Source organism: Pseudorasbora parva, chromosome 13 (genome assembly GCF_024679245.1).
Source record: "Pseudorasbora parva isolate DD20220531a chromosome 13, ASM2467924v1, whole genome shotgun sequence".
NCBI classification, from domain to species: domain Eukaryota; kingdom Metazoa; phylum Chordata; class Actinopteri; order Cypriniformes; family Gobionidae; genus Pseudorasbora; species Pseudorasbora parva.
The window spans coordinates 8,459,044-8,477,275 of NC_090184.1; the positions used below are offsets into that span (position 1 = coordinate 8,459,044).

Sequence of the window (18,232 nt, forward strand, 5' to 3'; positions counted from 1 at the left end):
TCCAGGTATAATTTAGTTGACTTTTTGTTTGTTATTTTGGCCTGGCCTACCCTAGTGAAAAAAAAGTATACTAAGTATACTTGCGGCCAGACTCATTTTCAGTATACTTGAAGTGTGTTAATGACTAGTTAACTTGAAGTGTGCTATTTTGACACAACTAATTTTGTACTAAGTATATTTAAGTTGTAATTAAATAGTGTTAAAGCACAACTTTAAGTGTATTTAGTATACTTTTGTGTGCTAAATTGGAACAACTTTAAGTATACTTAGTACACTTTAAGTATAGTGACTAATTACATGCTTTAGTGATATTAAATGTGCTTTATTTGTATTATAAGTATATTTTATCTGTATTATAAGTATACTTTATTCGTGTTATAGTACACTTTATTTGTATTATAAGTACACTTTGTGTTATAGCATACTTTATTTGTGTTTTAATAAATTACAAATTAATTACCAGTATATCCAGAACACACAAACAATATACTATGAATATAATATATATTTTATTTACCTTGACTCATTCAAATGACTAAAAATATACACTTTGTAGTCAATAACAATACAATGTGTTATTACTTAGCTATACATTGTACAATATACTTTGAATTACATAATGTCACACAATACAGTATTTTAATGTGCTACCTTACATTTTAATGAATTACTTACTGACTTACTTTCCCAATGTTGAATGCATTTGTTTTCAAGGACATTACAATAAATTAATCAAATCTAACACACATAACTAATGAAGAGACATTTCATTAAACAGGCCCAACGATTTTTATAAATGGTTTCACGTGTTTTCAGCAAAGGTAAACAAAATGAACTTACTATGTTTTTCATTAAATTAACACTGGAAGATGTTGGAAAACATATAATTGAACTAATTCCACTGACCATCTCTATACATAAATATAAATTACACATTAGCCTATATTCAATTTTCTGGTGAGCTGCTCATTACACGTCTGATGGCCGCTCATCACATCATCAGGGACAGTTGACAGCAAACACTCGTGAAGAACGCAATCTGTTAACAGAATATACGAGATAAGGTCAGGTGCATGTTCATTCAACTTTTTATTCACGTTTAGTGACATATTACTTACCTCCAAACAGAAGGACTTTTTCCGGTGCTTTTCGGGATCGCGTAACGTTTGGCCATTTTATTCCAAAACAGTTTCGTCACCATCAAGGTCAGGCTGCGATGTGGCGTAATTGAACTGGTCCGAAGAATGAGCAATGTACTTTCCGCTCTCAGTGTTTTATTAAATAATTAATGTAGCGACATTGTACTTCACCTGCAAGGCTGCAAACCTCCCGCGAGTGAGCGAGCGTCATACAGAGTACTGTCAGGAGCTCTGCCTCTGATTGGCTGCAGGCATTGAGCAACACAATCTGATTGGTCACAGATCAATGAAGAGACATTTGAATTCCGATAAGAAACAACTATTTAACTCATATTTTCTTGCGTTGTATTTTAAGTGTGCTGTTGGATTCTTCTTTGCCAGTGTAAACTTATTAAACATATTTACACTTAAATCACAACTAAAGTAGGGCTTATAGCATACACTGCATATATTTAAAAATGGGCTTTTAGTCCATATAATAATTTATTTATATAATAATAATGTATTATCACTTATTTATTAATGCTTACGCTTGAACAGTTAAGCATGAATAAATAACCTTAAACAGTATTTATAACTTTTTACACAGCTTAATGATATTAATTATGTATTTTTAAAATATGCTTTTAGTGCATTGTTAACAATGACAATTTTGAGCATAAGTTTAAAATATATAAAAAATATATTTTAAAGTAATGATCAAATAAATACACTTTACAAAAGTACACTGAACTTTCATTTAAAGTATATTTTTAGAAAATATATTTTTAGAAAATATACTAAAATACAATTATTTTAAAGTGTGTTAAAAGTTGTATTGTGAAATATGTTGCTAATATATTTTTCATATATTTAGAAATGGTACATTTTTGTAAGTATATTTCTAATATACTATCGGAAAAGAGAATATATTTTAAATACAATAAAGTATACTTTTTTTTCACTAGGGTAGCCCCGAAGTTATCCCTGAGTTTTGATTTACTTTTCATTGTTGACTTGTGGCAACACTCATCTTTTTGTCCTCACAAAGAAATTAAAATCAGGAACCCGAGAACGTTCCTTTTAAACGTACTCTGTTTTGGGACTGTTTTTTTTTTATGTTCACCCCTGCACTCCTAGACCGGGGGGTCGTAACAACAGCGTGTTTTTGCAGTGGTGAGTGGTGTAGCCAATCACAGATATTTGTTGATCTCTGGAACACGATCAGAAATCTCACCGCTCAAAACTGCAGAGCTCTCATTCAGTGCGGAGTTAATGCAGGCTCGTCAAGCCACAATGTAAGTAAGAGATTTATTGTTGATTACTTAATTTTAATACGCAACTTTGTGAGATCACGATGAACTGACAAAGCAACAGCATTGTAGTGATCGTAATGATCTTGGCTCTTTCTAGGCTACAGTCATTCATTTATAAAATCGACGGCCAATATTGCTTGCTGCAAAGTTTTGGAATTGACATCTAAATATTAATGGAACTCTGGACGAGACAGAAATATCCCCGAGACCCAGAATAAAGGGTTTGGCATCAGTAGAGGACATATTTAGCGAATTTTTCTAACAACACACAGTTTTAAGTATTCTTATAGAATATACGACATTCTAATGAAAATATTATTACATGTCTTTGTCCATTACATATAGTCCCAAAATTAAAATGCAAATTAGAAAGGAAATGGCATTTATGGCCATGTTTACAAACATATTGCATTAAATAAAATAGTAGCCTATATTGAAATTATTCTATATCTTTCATAACATTGAGAATCATCTTTATACAAAGTTTGGGTAAAATAAATGGATTGGATGAATGAAAAAAATCCTATTGTTTGTCTATTCATGTCTTTTAATTTCCTCAATAAAGGCGTTCTGGTGTCCTCTGTATAGTAGAATATATTGCATATAACATAGGAATTTAAAAAAAAATCTAAATTTACATAATCTTTTTTTGGTTCTCAGGAAGATGACATGTTAAAATACTAGTAACGCATTAAAGTAAATGACCTGTAAATAAATCATCATAAATTTCTCACTTTACACCGCTAAAGCTGTAACTTAGAGCACCCTCAGTAATTTCAGAAGCACCCTCAGTGATTTGATTCTGGAACTGGGCATGAGCAACAAGTTCATGAAAATGACATGCAGCAACGTGAGCTTATTTTACACCTTAACCGACCATTTAAACACTCAAATTATAGGCTGCCAGCTGATTTTTTTTGTTATTGGTATTTTATATTAATTTTCTTGTAAACAAAAGTGAGTCTCCTGAGTCAGCCGTAGACAGACAGACGAACAGACAGACAGACAGACAGACAGACAGACAGACAGACAGATAGATAGATAGATAGATAGATAGATAGATAGATAGATAGATAGATAGATAGATAGATAGATAGATAGATAGATAGATAGATAGATAGATAGATAGATAGATAGATAAATGTTATACCTGTTACCAAATCTCCATACTTTTTTTTAATTATTATTATTCAATTTACAGTTGAGATAGATACCTAAATGTAAAAAATGAATAGACGCAAACCACCTGTTTCCAGTTCAGCGTTAAGGAGAAGAGCCAGGGTGGACCTTAATAGAAGGTTAATTGATATCGGCCGGGAAACACCTGCAGCCACACTTCCTCCCAGAGATATTGGGTCTCCAACAGTTGATGTTGCAGAACCTGAAAATGATATCATGGAAGAAAATCTTGGATTAGATCCAATGGCAGCTGTTGTGTCTGACCCAGAAGATAGATCTTATTATCAAGATGATAGTGATTTAGAAGAAATATCCGACTGGGAGGAACCAGAAAAACTCAGAAATCGCCTTTCCAACTGGGCATTAACATATGGTATTTCCCATACTGCACTTTCGGCTCTTTTGGCAATATTAACGGTCCACCACTGTGACTTGCCAAAAGATGCACAAACTCTTCTTAACACAAGAAGAGATTATTCTGTTAAGGAGCTCTGCGGTGGCCTATTATACCACTACATTGGCATTATTGAGGCGTTAAAACATCCCCTTTCCCAGTGGAAAGACAAGCTTGTCGATTGATGTTGTTTACATCTTCAAATGTCAGTGGATGGCCTGCCACTTTTTAAAAGTTCAGGTCTTCAGTTGTGGCCCATTTTAGGTAGATTGGTTGGAGTACTCATGAAAAAACCTGTAGTCATCGGGATGTACTCAGGTATAAAGAAACCTGAGTCATCAAAAATGTATCTCACAGATTTGGCAAATGAACTCACAATTACAGGAGGGGTTTACATTTGAGGGGAAAAGGCTCACTTTAAAAGTTCATTCATGATCTGTGACGCACCAGCAAAATCCTTTGTAAGAGTCACAAAGGCTTTTAACAGTTACTATGGCTGTGACAAGTGTATTCAGAGTGGGGTGTACCTCAACCACCGCATGACATACCCCCTCATGAATAGCCAAACACGGTCTGATGAGGCATTTGCCAGGCAGGAGAATGAGGAACACCACCATGGTCCTCATGCCTTCACAAATGTACATTTTGGTTTGTTGTCCCAAGTCCCACTGGACTACATGCACCTGGTGTGCTTGGGGGTGGTAAGGCGCCTCATCTTTCTGTGGATAAAAGGTCCTCTGACTGTCCGTGTACCAGAGAGAGAGAGATGTGGACAGAATATCCAGAAATCTTCAAAGCTTAAGACCCCACATTCCTTTCGAATTTGCTAGAAGGCCAAGAGCACTAAACGAAGTGGATAGGTGGAAGGCGACTGAGTTCCGTCAGTTTCTCTTATACACAGGGCCAGTGGTGTTGCATGAGGTGTTAAGACCTGATCTATATGCAAACTTCCTGCTGCTGTCGACAGCCATAGCAATTCTGGTCTCCCCTTTCATTGCCAGAAAGTACAACGAATATGCCAACAGCCTCCTTCATGCTTTTGTGGAACATTTTGCCCGCCTGTATGGAAATGATCAGCTAGTGTACAATGTGCATGAGTTGACCCATCTTGCACAGGATGCAAAACATTTTGGCAATCTGGATGTTATATCATCCTTTCCATATGAAAATTATTTGCAAAAACTCAAGGGTTTTGTACGCAAACCCTTAAATCCCCTGGCTCAAATAATCAGACGGCTGTCCGAGGGATTAAAAGGTGGTGTTACAAGTGATCAGCCCATCAAACTGTGCAAAGAACATGCCCGAGGCCCTATACCAGTACCAAACTTGATCTGTCACCAGTATGATGAACTGATATCAGAGGTTCACCATGACTACAACATGTCGAAACAACACATTTCTGATGGGCAAAAATGTGTGTCAAATAAGTAATATAATTGACAGTCACAGTGATATCATAATTGCCTACAGACAGTACGGGATGGTTGAATTTTTTTTTACCTATCCTTTTAATTCGGACATTTTAAACATTGTGATACCAGCTGACTTAGGCCATGAAATAAAATTCTCCAAACTGTCATCTTTCACACAAAAATGCATGGCTGTCCCTTTCAATGAGGCAATTGTGGTTATACCGTTGTTTCATATGAAGGACTAGACTTTATTTTTGAAAATCATTGTTCAGTTCAGTTATCTATTTTTTTAATCATCTTATTTTTTCCACAATGATTTTTAAAAGACATTTTGTGGAGTAATTTTCCTCGACGAGGAAATTACAGAAGTTGTGCCGAGGTCATTGGTTAAAGGTGATGAATGTTTTTGGCCAGCATTCATTTCCGAGGAAAAAACCTAAAAGGCCATAAAGAGGCATGAAATGCCAGGACCTGGCTGGAAAATCTTCAAAATAAGAACACTCTTTGAAAAAGGTAAATAAACAAGCAAACGGGGTAATTCTATGTCTTTCCATGTTAGGACAACAGTTATGCCCTACTTCCTTTGTCCTTAATTATCTCCATATCTGTCTTTCTTTATTTTTAATTTTTTTTATAATAGTAGATGACTTCAGTAAGGCCAGGCAAAAGCTGAAGGACTACAACAGAAATGGAACGTCAGTCCTCCAGTCAAAGGATGAGGGCTCAATGGCAAAAAGGAGAAGAAAAGCGACACAGTAGGTGCATTATAGATAACTGTTGTATTACTCCAAAAGCTATGGCTGGTGATGGGTTTAGGGTACAAAAAAAGCCTTTGTTCATGCTTGCCCACTGAATGATGCTATTGCCTTGTCATTACAATTTGACCTCTGTCTTCACTAGTTACCCAGGATTTGAAAACGGCAGTACTGATTCTAAAACTGAGCAGACTCCAAAAAGAAGACCAGAGTCTCGGCCTCAACCTCTCCCTATTAGCGCTACCCTTCCTCGTCTCCCTCCAGCCCCCCTCTGTAAGTTTTGATTTCGTCCAGAGACTCCTGACCCATGTCCACTGCAAAGTCTTCTTTTGGATAAAGGGATAACCGTGAATCAACATATTGTAGTGGTACAAATCATGGGACTGTACATTGTTGCAGTTGGCAATCAAATCAAAACTAAATACAGTACAGGCCAAGTACAGGCCATAAATAAATACAGTACAGGCCAAGTTTGGACACACCTTCTCATTCAATGCGTTTCCTGTATTTTCATGACTATTTACATTGTAGATTCTCACTGGCTACTTTAAAGAAACTAGAATATAAGACATATTTTCAGTTATTTTTCAGTTATTTCACACTTTTTGTGTACATAATTCCACATGTGTTCATTAATAGCTTGGATGCCTTCAGTTGGAATCTACAATGTAAACAGTCATGAAAATAAAGTAAACGCATTGAATGAGATGTGTCCAAACTTTTGGCCTGTACTGTATATACTATATACGTATTAGTATAACAATCAGTTTTTACTGCTAAACACTTTTCCAGGAGTAATCTGTAAGACTTTTGAGTGAATAAATACTAATTTACTAAGAGCATTTGAAGCAATAGCCTACTTACGGCTGAGGAGGGCCCGTGATGCCATCCTGAGGAAGGCCCTCTTCTTGTTCACACACTTCCAATTAATTGTTCGGGAAAGGGAGCAGGAAAACAGGTATGACAGAATGTTCCATGTCACCCTCTTCAAATCCACATCCCCAACAGCAGACAGTGATAGCAACACTACAGAAGATAGTGGTTGGATCACAGTTGCAGAAGTTTTTAAACAGGTAAGCCACTTTTTTGACAGTTTTTATTTCACAATTAAGACATGTGGGCAATTGGATGATGCTTTTATTCATAACATTTAAGTTACATCATCATAAAGAGCTTAGTCTAGCAATAAATATTACTTTAGATAAATTAGATTACAGTTACATCATCATAAAGTGCTCAATCTACTGTAGCAATAAATATTACTTTAGATTAATTAGATTTTGTGTAAGATGAAACAAGTTTCTTGAGTGCAATGAGAACATATTGGGGGAATATGCTTACAAGGGCATGTTTCTGCCTATCGTTGACAGGGTCCACCAGCCAGGCCTCAAAGCGGTCCAGCTCTGCATCTGATTCCAGGGGGAATTGAAATTCACCGGACCACTCAAAGGCTGTTGGTTGGAGGCCGTTATTGACCTTGGCCATGAGCAGGTTCACGGTGGTGGCGAGTTGGGCAACCTGCTGCTTTAGGTTTTCCAAAAGCAATAGGCCATGTAGCTAAGCCGCTGAAACATTGTAAATGTTGAAAAAAAAAAGTGTTAATCTGGAGAAAAGACTTAATTGAAAAGAAATAATACACACAATGATGGTCAATAAAAATCAACCACTATCCTGTATACAGGCCAAACGTTTGGACACACCTTCTCATTCAATGTGTTTCCTTTATTTTCATGACTATTTACATTGTAGATTCTCACTGGCTACTTTAAAGAAACTAGAATATAAGACATGCTTTCAGTTATTTTACACTTTTTGTGTACATAATTCCACATGTGTTCATTAAAAGCTTTGATGCCTTCAGTGAGAATCTACAATGTAAATAGTCATGAAAATAAAGAAAACACATTGAATGAGATGTGTCCAAACTTTTGGCCTTATGGCCTATATATATATATATATGTTGTAAACATTGTTAACACTTTTATTTTATTTTTTTTCTTACGTGTGCAAGGAATTGGACCTGTTTCATGGCCAACTCTGAAGGTTGGCTTGAAGAGGAGGTGACCTCCAGGCTCTCCACCACCACTGGCAAATTGAGGAGAGGTATGTAAATGTTAAAATCAGAAAACAAGAAAAAAATAATTATATATACAGGATATTTATTGTAAAAAAAAGTCACTATGTGAATAGGGGAAGCCCATATTAATGTCGAACACTGGACTCAAGTATTGAGGTGGTGGTGGTGTTGACTGCCTCCTCACATTCCAGCTTATGTCTGTAAAGGTTTCCTGTCCTGTGTTGTCCAGAGACTCCTGACCCATGTCCACTGCAAAGTCTTCTTTTGGATAAAGGGATAACCGTGAATCAACATATTGTAGTGGTACAAATCACGGGACTGTACATTGTTGCAGTTGGCAATCAAATCAAAACTTACAGAGGGTGGCTGGAGGGAGACAAGGAAGGGTAGCGCTAATAGGGAGAGGTTGAGGCCGAGGCCGAGACTCTGGTCTTCTTTTTGGAGTCTGCTCAGTTTCAGAATCAGTACTGCCGTTTTCACGAAATCTAATTAATCTAAAGTAATATTTATTGCTACAGTAGACTGAGCACTTTATGATGATGTAACTGTAATCTAATTTATCTAAAGTAATATTTATTGCTAGACTAAACTCTTTATGATGATGTAACTTAAATGTTATGAATAAAAGCATCATCCAATTGCCCACATGTCTTAATTGTGAAATAAAAACTGTCAAAAAAGTGGCTTACCTGTTTAAAAACTTCTGCAACTGTGATCCAACCACTATCTTCATGCCCCTAGGTGAATACTCTGTCTGCTGTTGGGGGTGTGGATTTGAAGAGGGTGACATGGAACATTCTGTCATACCTGTTTTCCTGCCCCCTTTCCCGAACAATTAATTGGAAGTGTGTGAACAAGAAGAGGGCCTTCCTCAGGATGGCATCACGGACCCTCCTCAGCCGTAAGTAGGCTATTGCTTCAAATGCCCTTAGTAAATTAGTATTTATTCACTCAAACGTCTTACAGATTACTCCTGGAAAAGTGTTTAGCATTCAAAACTGATTGTTATACTAATACGTATATAGTATATACAGTACAGGCCAAAAGTTTGGACATCTCATTCAATGCGTTTACTTTATTTTCATGACTATTTACATTGTAGATTCCAACTGAAGGCATCCAAGCTATTAATGAACACATGTGGAATTATGTACACAAAAAGTGTGAAATAACTGAAAAATAACTGAAAATATGTCTTATATTCTAGTTTCTTTAAAGTAGCCAGTGAGAATCTACAATGTAAATAGTCATGAAAATACAGGAAACGCATTGAATGAGAAGGTGTGTCCAAACTTGGCCTGTACTGTGTGTATATATATATTTATATATACTATGCATTGCCTGAAACTCGGTCACAACCTGCCTGTTAGGCTATATCAGGCTTTATTATATTATGCTGCTGTACTTTAAAAAAAAAACACAGATATTTGAGTTTTCTGCTTTCATGTGAGCCGGACCTCTACAGGAGCTCAGCTCCCATCTAACTCGAACCCTGTGTAGTGAGGAGATGAGTGAAGTAGCCTACTTTTACTTACTAGGAAGTACGAGGAAAAACGACATATACCGTAGGCTACCTTTACAAAAGAGGATGACCAGAGCCGGCCCTGACCAATTTGCTGCCCTAGACCTGCCACTTACCTGGTGCCCCATATTTAGCCCCCGGCTTAAAGGGTTAGTTCACCCAAAAATGAAAACTATGTCATGAACTCCTCACCCTAATGTTGTTCCACACCCGTAAGACCTCCGTTCTTCTTCGCAACACAGTTTAAGATATTTTATATTTAGTCTGAGAGATTCTGTCTCTCCATTGAAAAGATATGCACACTATACTGTCCCTTTCCAGAAAGGTAATAAAAACATAATCAAAGTAGTCCATGTGTGATATTTGTGGGTTAGTTAGAATTTTAGATTTTCAAAATAGATTTTGGTCCCAAAATAACAAAAGCTCAACTTTATTCAGCATTATCTCTTCCGGGTTTGTTTTTAATACGCGTTCGGGACAAGCCTGCAGTCTCCCTCTAATTTACTGAAGCTTTCGCGCCTCGATCGCCCCCCCGGTGACCGGTCCCAGTATAGCCGCCCCTCTGTGTTTTCTAATGGACGTGAGACAAACTAAACAATAAAATTACACTTCAAATATTTTTTCCCTAAAGTTAGTTTATGTCATTGAAGACAGTTATCATCACGATGATTTCATTTCAAGTGTTCGTTTTTAAAATAAGTTTAGTTTGAGTTAGTTATCTTACGCTTTAAAAACGGGGGGTGTGACGTCATGATTGACAGCTGAGACTGACGGCTTCTCTGAGTGAAGTTGTCACTGAGGCACTATTTTGGTTGTCACAACTGACTTTTTTTGGAATTTTTGGGAGCAGATTGGAGCTTTAGCTTTAATTTCTACATTTCCATAACTGTTTATTTCACACCAACATAATTAATTGTTCTGCATCTGCGAGAGTGTGGGCGGGCTTTTGATATTGCAGCTGTAATTCCTGCTCTACTTCCTGCGCTCTACTGCGCAACTCCAGTCCCGAAATCGCTACTGCGCAGACTCGGTCCCAAGATGTCAGCGCCGTGCACCCCCGCCTGAAAGCTTCAAATATGGCAAGCGGAAACGGTTGATGTCGAGTCGTCCATATTTTTTTACGGTCTATGGTTCGGGACTGCGCAGACTCCCTCAGACTATAAACGAAGCTTGTGCGCACCAGATAACACATAACACCTCAATTTAAAACAAACGCGGAAGAGAAGACAATACTGAATAAAGTCGTAGTGTTTGTTATTTTTGGGCCAAAATGTATTTCCAATGCTTCAAGAGATTGAACCCACAGATGTCACATATGGACTACTTTGATGATGTTTTTATTACCTTTCAGGGCTGCATTTCCCGAAACCTTCTTAACACTACGTCATTCTTAAGTTATACCTTAAGGTATCCCTTAACGTTAATATGTGTTTCCCGAAACGAACTTAGTTAAGAATACCTTCTGTAAGTCATACTTTCGTAAGGTTGGTCTGGACCACTTAAGCTATACCTTATCACTATTGACAGTTCATTCCACTAGTGGCCACCACTGTGTAAAAAGCTTCTTTATATGTCAGTCTATACGAATATAATTCCGAAGTTGTAATATGAGCCCGATCTCACGAAAATGTGTATACATAGTACGAGTTTGCAATCTCATGGAATGTATACGCCAAAATGAGTTTTGGCATGCATATGATACGCACTTTATGGTGTATTATCAATCAATCAATCAATCAACTTTATTTATATAGCGCTTTTACAATCACGATTGTGTCAAAGCAGCTTTCACAGTGTCAAACAGGATAATATTGCGACAAAATTAGATTTGGCTGTACAGTCGTACTGGAGAACAGTGATGATATCAGCTTATTTTAATTTATCATTAGCGATTTATATAGCGATTTAGAATTAAATAAGCTGTTGGTTTATTTACGTACGAACCCCCCACCCCACCACCCTAAACCTACCCAAGAGTGTGCATATGCATGCCATAAAGTGTGTATCATATGCACGCAAAAAACTGCATAGCATTTGCACGCCAAAACTCATTTAGGCGTATGCATTCCATGAGATTTCACACTCTTACTATTTATACGCATGACCATGAGATCGTGTTGTGTAATATACACCCAGTGTTCAATTAGGCTAGTTGAATTGTGTTTTTGTTTTTTTTATGCAAGGATTAAAATTGTCATTACAAACACTAATGGTTGTTAGCTTTTTAATGATATTCAAAGGTACATCAGCTGGCAAACCATTAGACAGGAAAAGCTTAGGAGCCTATTTAAAGGGAATGATTGTGGAGGGGAGTTTAGTCAAACTTTGGCAGCGAGGCAGCAAATAGAATTGTGCTAAATCAAAGATGTTTAGTATATGTTCACTATATTTCATACGTGAAAACTTTCGTCCCCTTGCTACCATGTCAGAAGCTGCTGTTAAAAATATTTTTACCTACCACAACAGCAAATTCAGCAGCTTTTAGATCTTGTTGGACCAACTTTGTCGAGACTAACTGGACGGAGCTACCCCCTCAGCCCTGAAATCAGCTATCAATAATTTTCATTTTTGGGTGAACGAACCTTTTAATGTCCTGCAGAGCTGATGGAAACCAGCTGCGGCTGTGTTGACCTTGGTGATCCTTTTATGCCTTCTGTAAGCAAAGACGTTACAATGGTACCAGCCTAAAACAATGAAACAATGAAAAGCATCAGAAAATGTTGTTGCATGCGACATTGCAACTTCATTAAAAGCTAACATAATGCACACTGGCACCAATTCCAATGGAGTATGTGAGCAACATTAACAGCTTTTACTGACAGTGACGCTACTCCAAGGTAGATCAGTCTTTAGAACAGTCTTTCCTGTAGCTCAATGAGTAGAGCATGGCGCTAGCAACGCCAAGGTCATGGGTTCGATTCCCAGGGAAAGCAAGAATTGACAAAAATGTAAAATGTGTACCTTGAATGCAATGTAAGTCGCTTTGGATAAAAGCATCTGCCAAAATGCATAAATGTAAATGTAGATGATAATGAATGATTATTAACATAGTGTCTATTTGAAGAAATGATTACTTTTAAATTATGAATCGAGTGTTACAGTGTACATGTCATTGTCACATTACCACATCTAGAAATGTGTGCACATGCCACAGAAATAAAATAAATCCTTACCATGCTGCTGATTATCAGCTTTCCGCAGTATGTCTTCTTCCCCACCGGTCATTTTGGAAAATTCAATGTCCACATGCAGTGAATAAAACAGAAACAATGAAATATTAATATTAACTATTATAAAACAACCTTTGTGTAAAGTGTTTAGCAGCTTTGTTAAACATGTAACGTTATTAACTTACCAAGTGTAATATGATGTGACTGGTCTTCCATTACCTACATAAAATATATAATAATAACAACAACAACAAATTATAATGCTGTAATCATAGAAGAGTCATAATTTAAACCAATGTAACATGTAAATGTTAAATGTTTTCATCCCGTAATCCATACAACTTTAAATAACTTAGTCAGTGACAAGCCGCTGGCACAAAGTGGCGCGTTTTTTAAACTAACGCAACCATAGACTTAAAAAAAAACACACACACACAACACACGTGGCCACAATGACTATTACGAGTTCAAACTTAAGGAACCATGCATATTAACCTTTAAGTCTTTTCTGGCCTAACACACTAACATTCGGTGTGGGAACATGTCAACGGCATAATAACGGTTAAAACAAACAAATTATGTTTCCTAGACAATTAACACAAATATTTCTCATGTTATGTGGAGAAATATGTACTATTTTACGCGTTTAATTAAATTCACTCACCTGAGGCAGACTGACGAACTGACGGCTGGCCAGCTTCGGTTCTGTTGGAAACGGACGCCACTGCGCATGCGCACCAATGTCATTCCAGTATATTGTCCCAGTTGAGTGTTAAAATCTGATATTCACATTTGCAACGTGATAAATAAATCCAATAGTTAAAGTTGCCACCACCCATTGAGTATTTGCAACAGAAAAGATGCCTTTAATGTAAACATACTACTAAATGTGTTTTACACAGTAATTGTGTGAACAGTTGAACACTACACATCATGTGTAGTAACACAAAATGTATTACGAATCCTTTAACATAAATTCTGTGTTCATTTTTAACACATCATTTTTAAGAGTGTTCTGATCACCCAGAACAGTTGCTTACATAAAGTTTAAGATAAAAAATAACTGGAATTAATTAGCAAACATTCATATTTAGATAATGCATTTAGATAAACTGTTCATTCATTTCATCACTTTACCTCTGTCTTTATCCCCCTATTCCTTATCTTTCCTGTATCAGAGGGCTTCGGTCTTTTTGACACATTTGCCAAATAATTAGGCAACTTTCACTAGCCGCGCGTTTCCATTACCCTTCAAATTACGCAAATTAAAATTGCGAATTGAAAATACACCCAATGGAAACGCGGCAATTTCGCAAAAACTCCCATATATCGCAAAAACGTTTTTACGCTCTCATGAGGTGGTTTTTCAGGCAATTGGAAAAAGGACATTTTAGCAAAACTGCAATGTTTTTTCCGCATTTAAATGTCACCTGTTGCGGTGACGCATTGCTGCAACATAGGGCCTATATATTATATTTTCCACTCAATTGTCTCGTAATAATAAGATATAATGTAGTTAAAAGGACATATATTTTCTCCTAACAAGGACTACAGGCTATATATACTGTAATTAAGACATATATTCAAGAAATGTATTAAACAGAAAGAGCTATAGCCTATAGTTTCAGCCTTACTCAAAGGCAGAGGAAACAAGGCCAGTTACGCACGTCAATCCATTCCAGATGATCTTGGTTTGCTTCTTATTTAATAAACAGGCAATTAATTGATGAAACATCGATCAAAATAAAAATACAATTTATACAAAATTAAAAAAAAAATTAAGAAAGACTTTCTAGAAAATAATACTCGAAGTGATCAAAATCATGTGACTCCCCGGGTCTCAAACATATTGCGATTCTTACTCATGCTGCTCACTTTTCATAATCAACATATAAATTAAAATAATAATATGCCTAAATATTTATTTAATTATGCCTAAAGGTCTATTTAGTTTCGTAGTTAGGCTATGTTTTCTTTAACCCACGGCCGATAAAAGCGCCAACGTGTTCTCATTTTTTCCTTCTTCCTTTAAGAGAGATGAAACAATTCACAATACTCTGTCATTTAGCTATACAGATGAGTTCAAGACATAATTATAAACTATAAACTGTCTATTTTTATTTGTGGACTCGGGGAACTAGTTATTTTGCATGCACTCACTCCAAACGCTGTCTTCATTTCAAAAAAATTATTTTGTTTATTAAATGCCAATGTTTTCTTTTCCAAAGCATTTCTAAATTCAGTTAATATGCCCAACAAACTAAATGTCTAGCCAAAATAACAAATGTGGTAAAAATAAACAACTTAAAAAAACACATTTGAGTTACCATGCAAATTCAAACATTTCACTCTTTTCTATATGCTTCAACCAGGCGCGCGTAAAAGTCGATCATTCTTTACAGATGACGGTTTCGGTTTGTTTGGAGAGAAGACAAGATGGAGTTCTTTATTGGACTCATAAAAAGACAATAGGATTACAGTAATACTGGATTCTAAACGCAGAAATGCTACATTATCATGAAGACCTTGAAGCAGATCTGACACACACACACACCTCATATCCATGTCGCTTAACTAAGGGGCTTTCCTTGCCATTGATGCTTGGATAACACACATCTCCTTCCAATAAAAATAATGGCTAGTGTGGTGGACCTACCAAGTGCGATCATTTTGGAATGACCTATCGCGAGAGATTCAATTCTTCCAGTTTTGACGTCTTCGTAAAACAGCATACACCAACAATAATGCCTTCTGTTTATTCTTCTTATTCTTTTTATGAGGCCTAATTGGATTTTTATCCATTATGTGTTTGTTGTTGACTGTTCTGTTAATTGTTGACTTTGTTCATTAATTGTTCATTACTTTGTTGTTCGTTTTGTATAATTAAATCTGAATTTGTGGTCATTAATTCTGTTTGTTAACTTTGTTCACGTTGTTTTAGCATGCGTTTTAATCATTAAAACGATTTATTTCAGCTATAGCCTATAGGCCTACGCATTGTTCCAAGTGAAACTAGCCTTTATCAAGTCAAGTCAAGCTTTTTATTTATAGCCAAGGCTGAAAATGTTTTTCTGCACATTCCACAGACTGTGAAAAATGTAGGCCTTTGCATAGGTTATTATAACAATCCAGTGGTGATTTAAGCGGAATCGAAACACATCCGGCACAGCTCCGGCAGGCGGAATCGTTTCACGCACTCGTTACGCATCTGTAACGGGATGATCAGGCGGTGCTGGATCCGCGTTGGCACATATCCGCAACAACCCCTAAAAACAGACCAGAAACGGCTTCGGCCCGATGTGCGTTTGGACTCAGGAACGAGTCCGTGAGGCGGATGCAGGCCAGAAGGCCTCTATCGTTTTGCGTTTGCAGCCCTGTTCCGTTACAGCGTCTAGTTGCTATCTGGGGTGTCTCCGTCAATTTTTTTATCTTCCGTGTGCGAGCTCTCTCTGTGCACGTCTGCGCAAGCTATCTGTTTGACTTTTCCGGCAAGACGCCTTTCATAATAAAAGTCTCTATAGGTTGAATAAATAAGAGTGCAATGTAACATCCCAAAATATAATAAAACATAACTAATATTAAGAAAATATAGAATTAACGTTATATAATATATGAAATAATATCAGAATACTATATTAAGCTCCAATACTAATTCAAATAAACTGAGGGTTATCTACACTCCCACCAAATCATGAGTGGCTACAAATCTCAAACTTTAAATCAAAAATGATTTCTAAAATAAATTACCTATTTTAAGCTAGATGAAAAGTAAACCTGAAACATTCTACATGGACTGTATAGATCAAAGGATATGTCAAGAAGTTCAGGCTGCCTCCTTGAGAAGGACCAGCTTCTGCACTGGGTGCTCAACCATTGATGGTTTGTTCAGACGTTTACCATCTTTCCTCAGTTTCCTGTCTCCGAAACGTATCTTCACTCTTCTTACCAAACCATCCTTGTCAATGACAGTCTCAATAATTTCTTCCAAGCGCCACTCATTTCTGGGAAGATCATCTGCCTTCTCTAAGACTATCTCCAACTTGCATGTTCCTTCTTAGTGTAAGCCAGCATTGTCTTGTTGCAATGTTAGACACATACTTCTTCTGCCAACGGCCCCAAAATTGCTCAGCTAAGTATTGGACATGGCGCCATCTCTTGCAAGCATACATGTCTTCTCTGATGAACTTGCCAGGGGGTGGTAGAGCTTGGGTAGTTTTTAAAGTGAGCAGGTGATTTGGGGTAAGGGGTTCAGGACTTTTAGGATCATTCAGATTACTGTAAGCGGTCGGCTAGCTTCGAAGAAGAAGGTCCGAAGGGAAGAATTATCTAGCCTTCCAGTAGATAAGGACAGAGTGGAATTAAGAATATTTTGCACAGTTCTAATCTGTCCTCCTGTGTGACTTGAATGTGGTGTGTTGAAGACAGTCACATTGTTTTTCTGCTAAGAATGTTACCAGACGATTGGTGTCAATCTCTTTCATGGCCTTAGCAAACTCATTCTTGGCTCCAACGAAATTACTGCCTTGGTCGCACTTTATTTGACAAACTGCTCCTCTGATAGCGATGAAACAACACAGGCCGTTGATAAAGGCATCCGTGGACATGTCATCCAGCATCTCAATATGGATGGCTCTGCAACAGAAACAGGTAAAAATTAGTCCATACCTCTTGTATGATTTGCGACCTTGTCTGGTGATGAATGGACCAAAAACATCCATTCCGCAGTATGTGAATGGAGGGGATGGATCTATACGCTCTGAGGGCAGGTTAGCCATTTTTTGCTCTTCTGTGGGTCTGCGAAGTTTGCGACATTTCACACACACTCGTACAAAGTAGGCTACAGTCCTATTTAATCGTTATCCAAATTCCTCTTGATCTGATCTTATTTATAGTCAAGCCTTTTCCTTGATGTTCCATTTTTTCATGACAATCAGTGATCAGAAGTTTTGTAAGATGGTGTTCCTTTGGAATTATCACTGGATGTTTAATGGAGTTAGGGACAGAAGAATTGCAAAGCCTTCCTCCCACCTTGAGCAATCTGTCATGGTCAACAAAGGCATCTAGATTGTATAGCCTGTTGCTGCGTGGGAGTTGCATGCCCTTACGGAGTAAGGCTATTTCTTCTGCATACATCTGACTCTGTAAGTCCTTGATAATGATGCTTAGCATCCTCACGTTCTGCTCTGTACTGTGGTCACTTGACTTTTCCTTACTAACTCGACGAAGTAGACGTTTAACAGCTTGGATGACTTTGGACCATGAGGACAACCTTGTGAGACAGTTGGATAA

At 37.1% G+C, this 18,232-nt stretch overlaps 2 long non-coding RNA genes across 2 annotated transcripts; both read right to left on the reverse strand.

Annotated features, from left to right (window-relative positions):
• Positions 1-490: 490 nt before the first annotated feature.
• On the reverse strand, positions 491-1,601 carry LOC137038049 (uncharacterized). The gene is made up of 2 exons (XR_010897356.1): positions 1,119-1,601; positions 491-1,039 (listed from the first exon to the last, which is right to left on the reverse strand). It is a non-coding gene; the product is annotated as an uncharacterized lncRNA (long non-coding RNA).
• Positions 1,602-7,065: 5,464 nt separating this feature from the next.
• LOC137038050 (uncharacterized) lies at positions 7,066-8,685 on the reverse strand. The gene is made up of 5 exons (XR_010897357.1): positions 8,609-8,685; positions 8,436-8,509; positions 8,177-8,259; positions 7,516-7,739; positions 7,066-7,200 (listed from the first exon to the last, which is right to left on the reverse strand). It is a non-coding gene; the product is annotated as an uncharacterized lncRNA (long non-coding RNA).
• Positions 8,686-18,232: the final 9,547 nt, after the last annotated feature.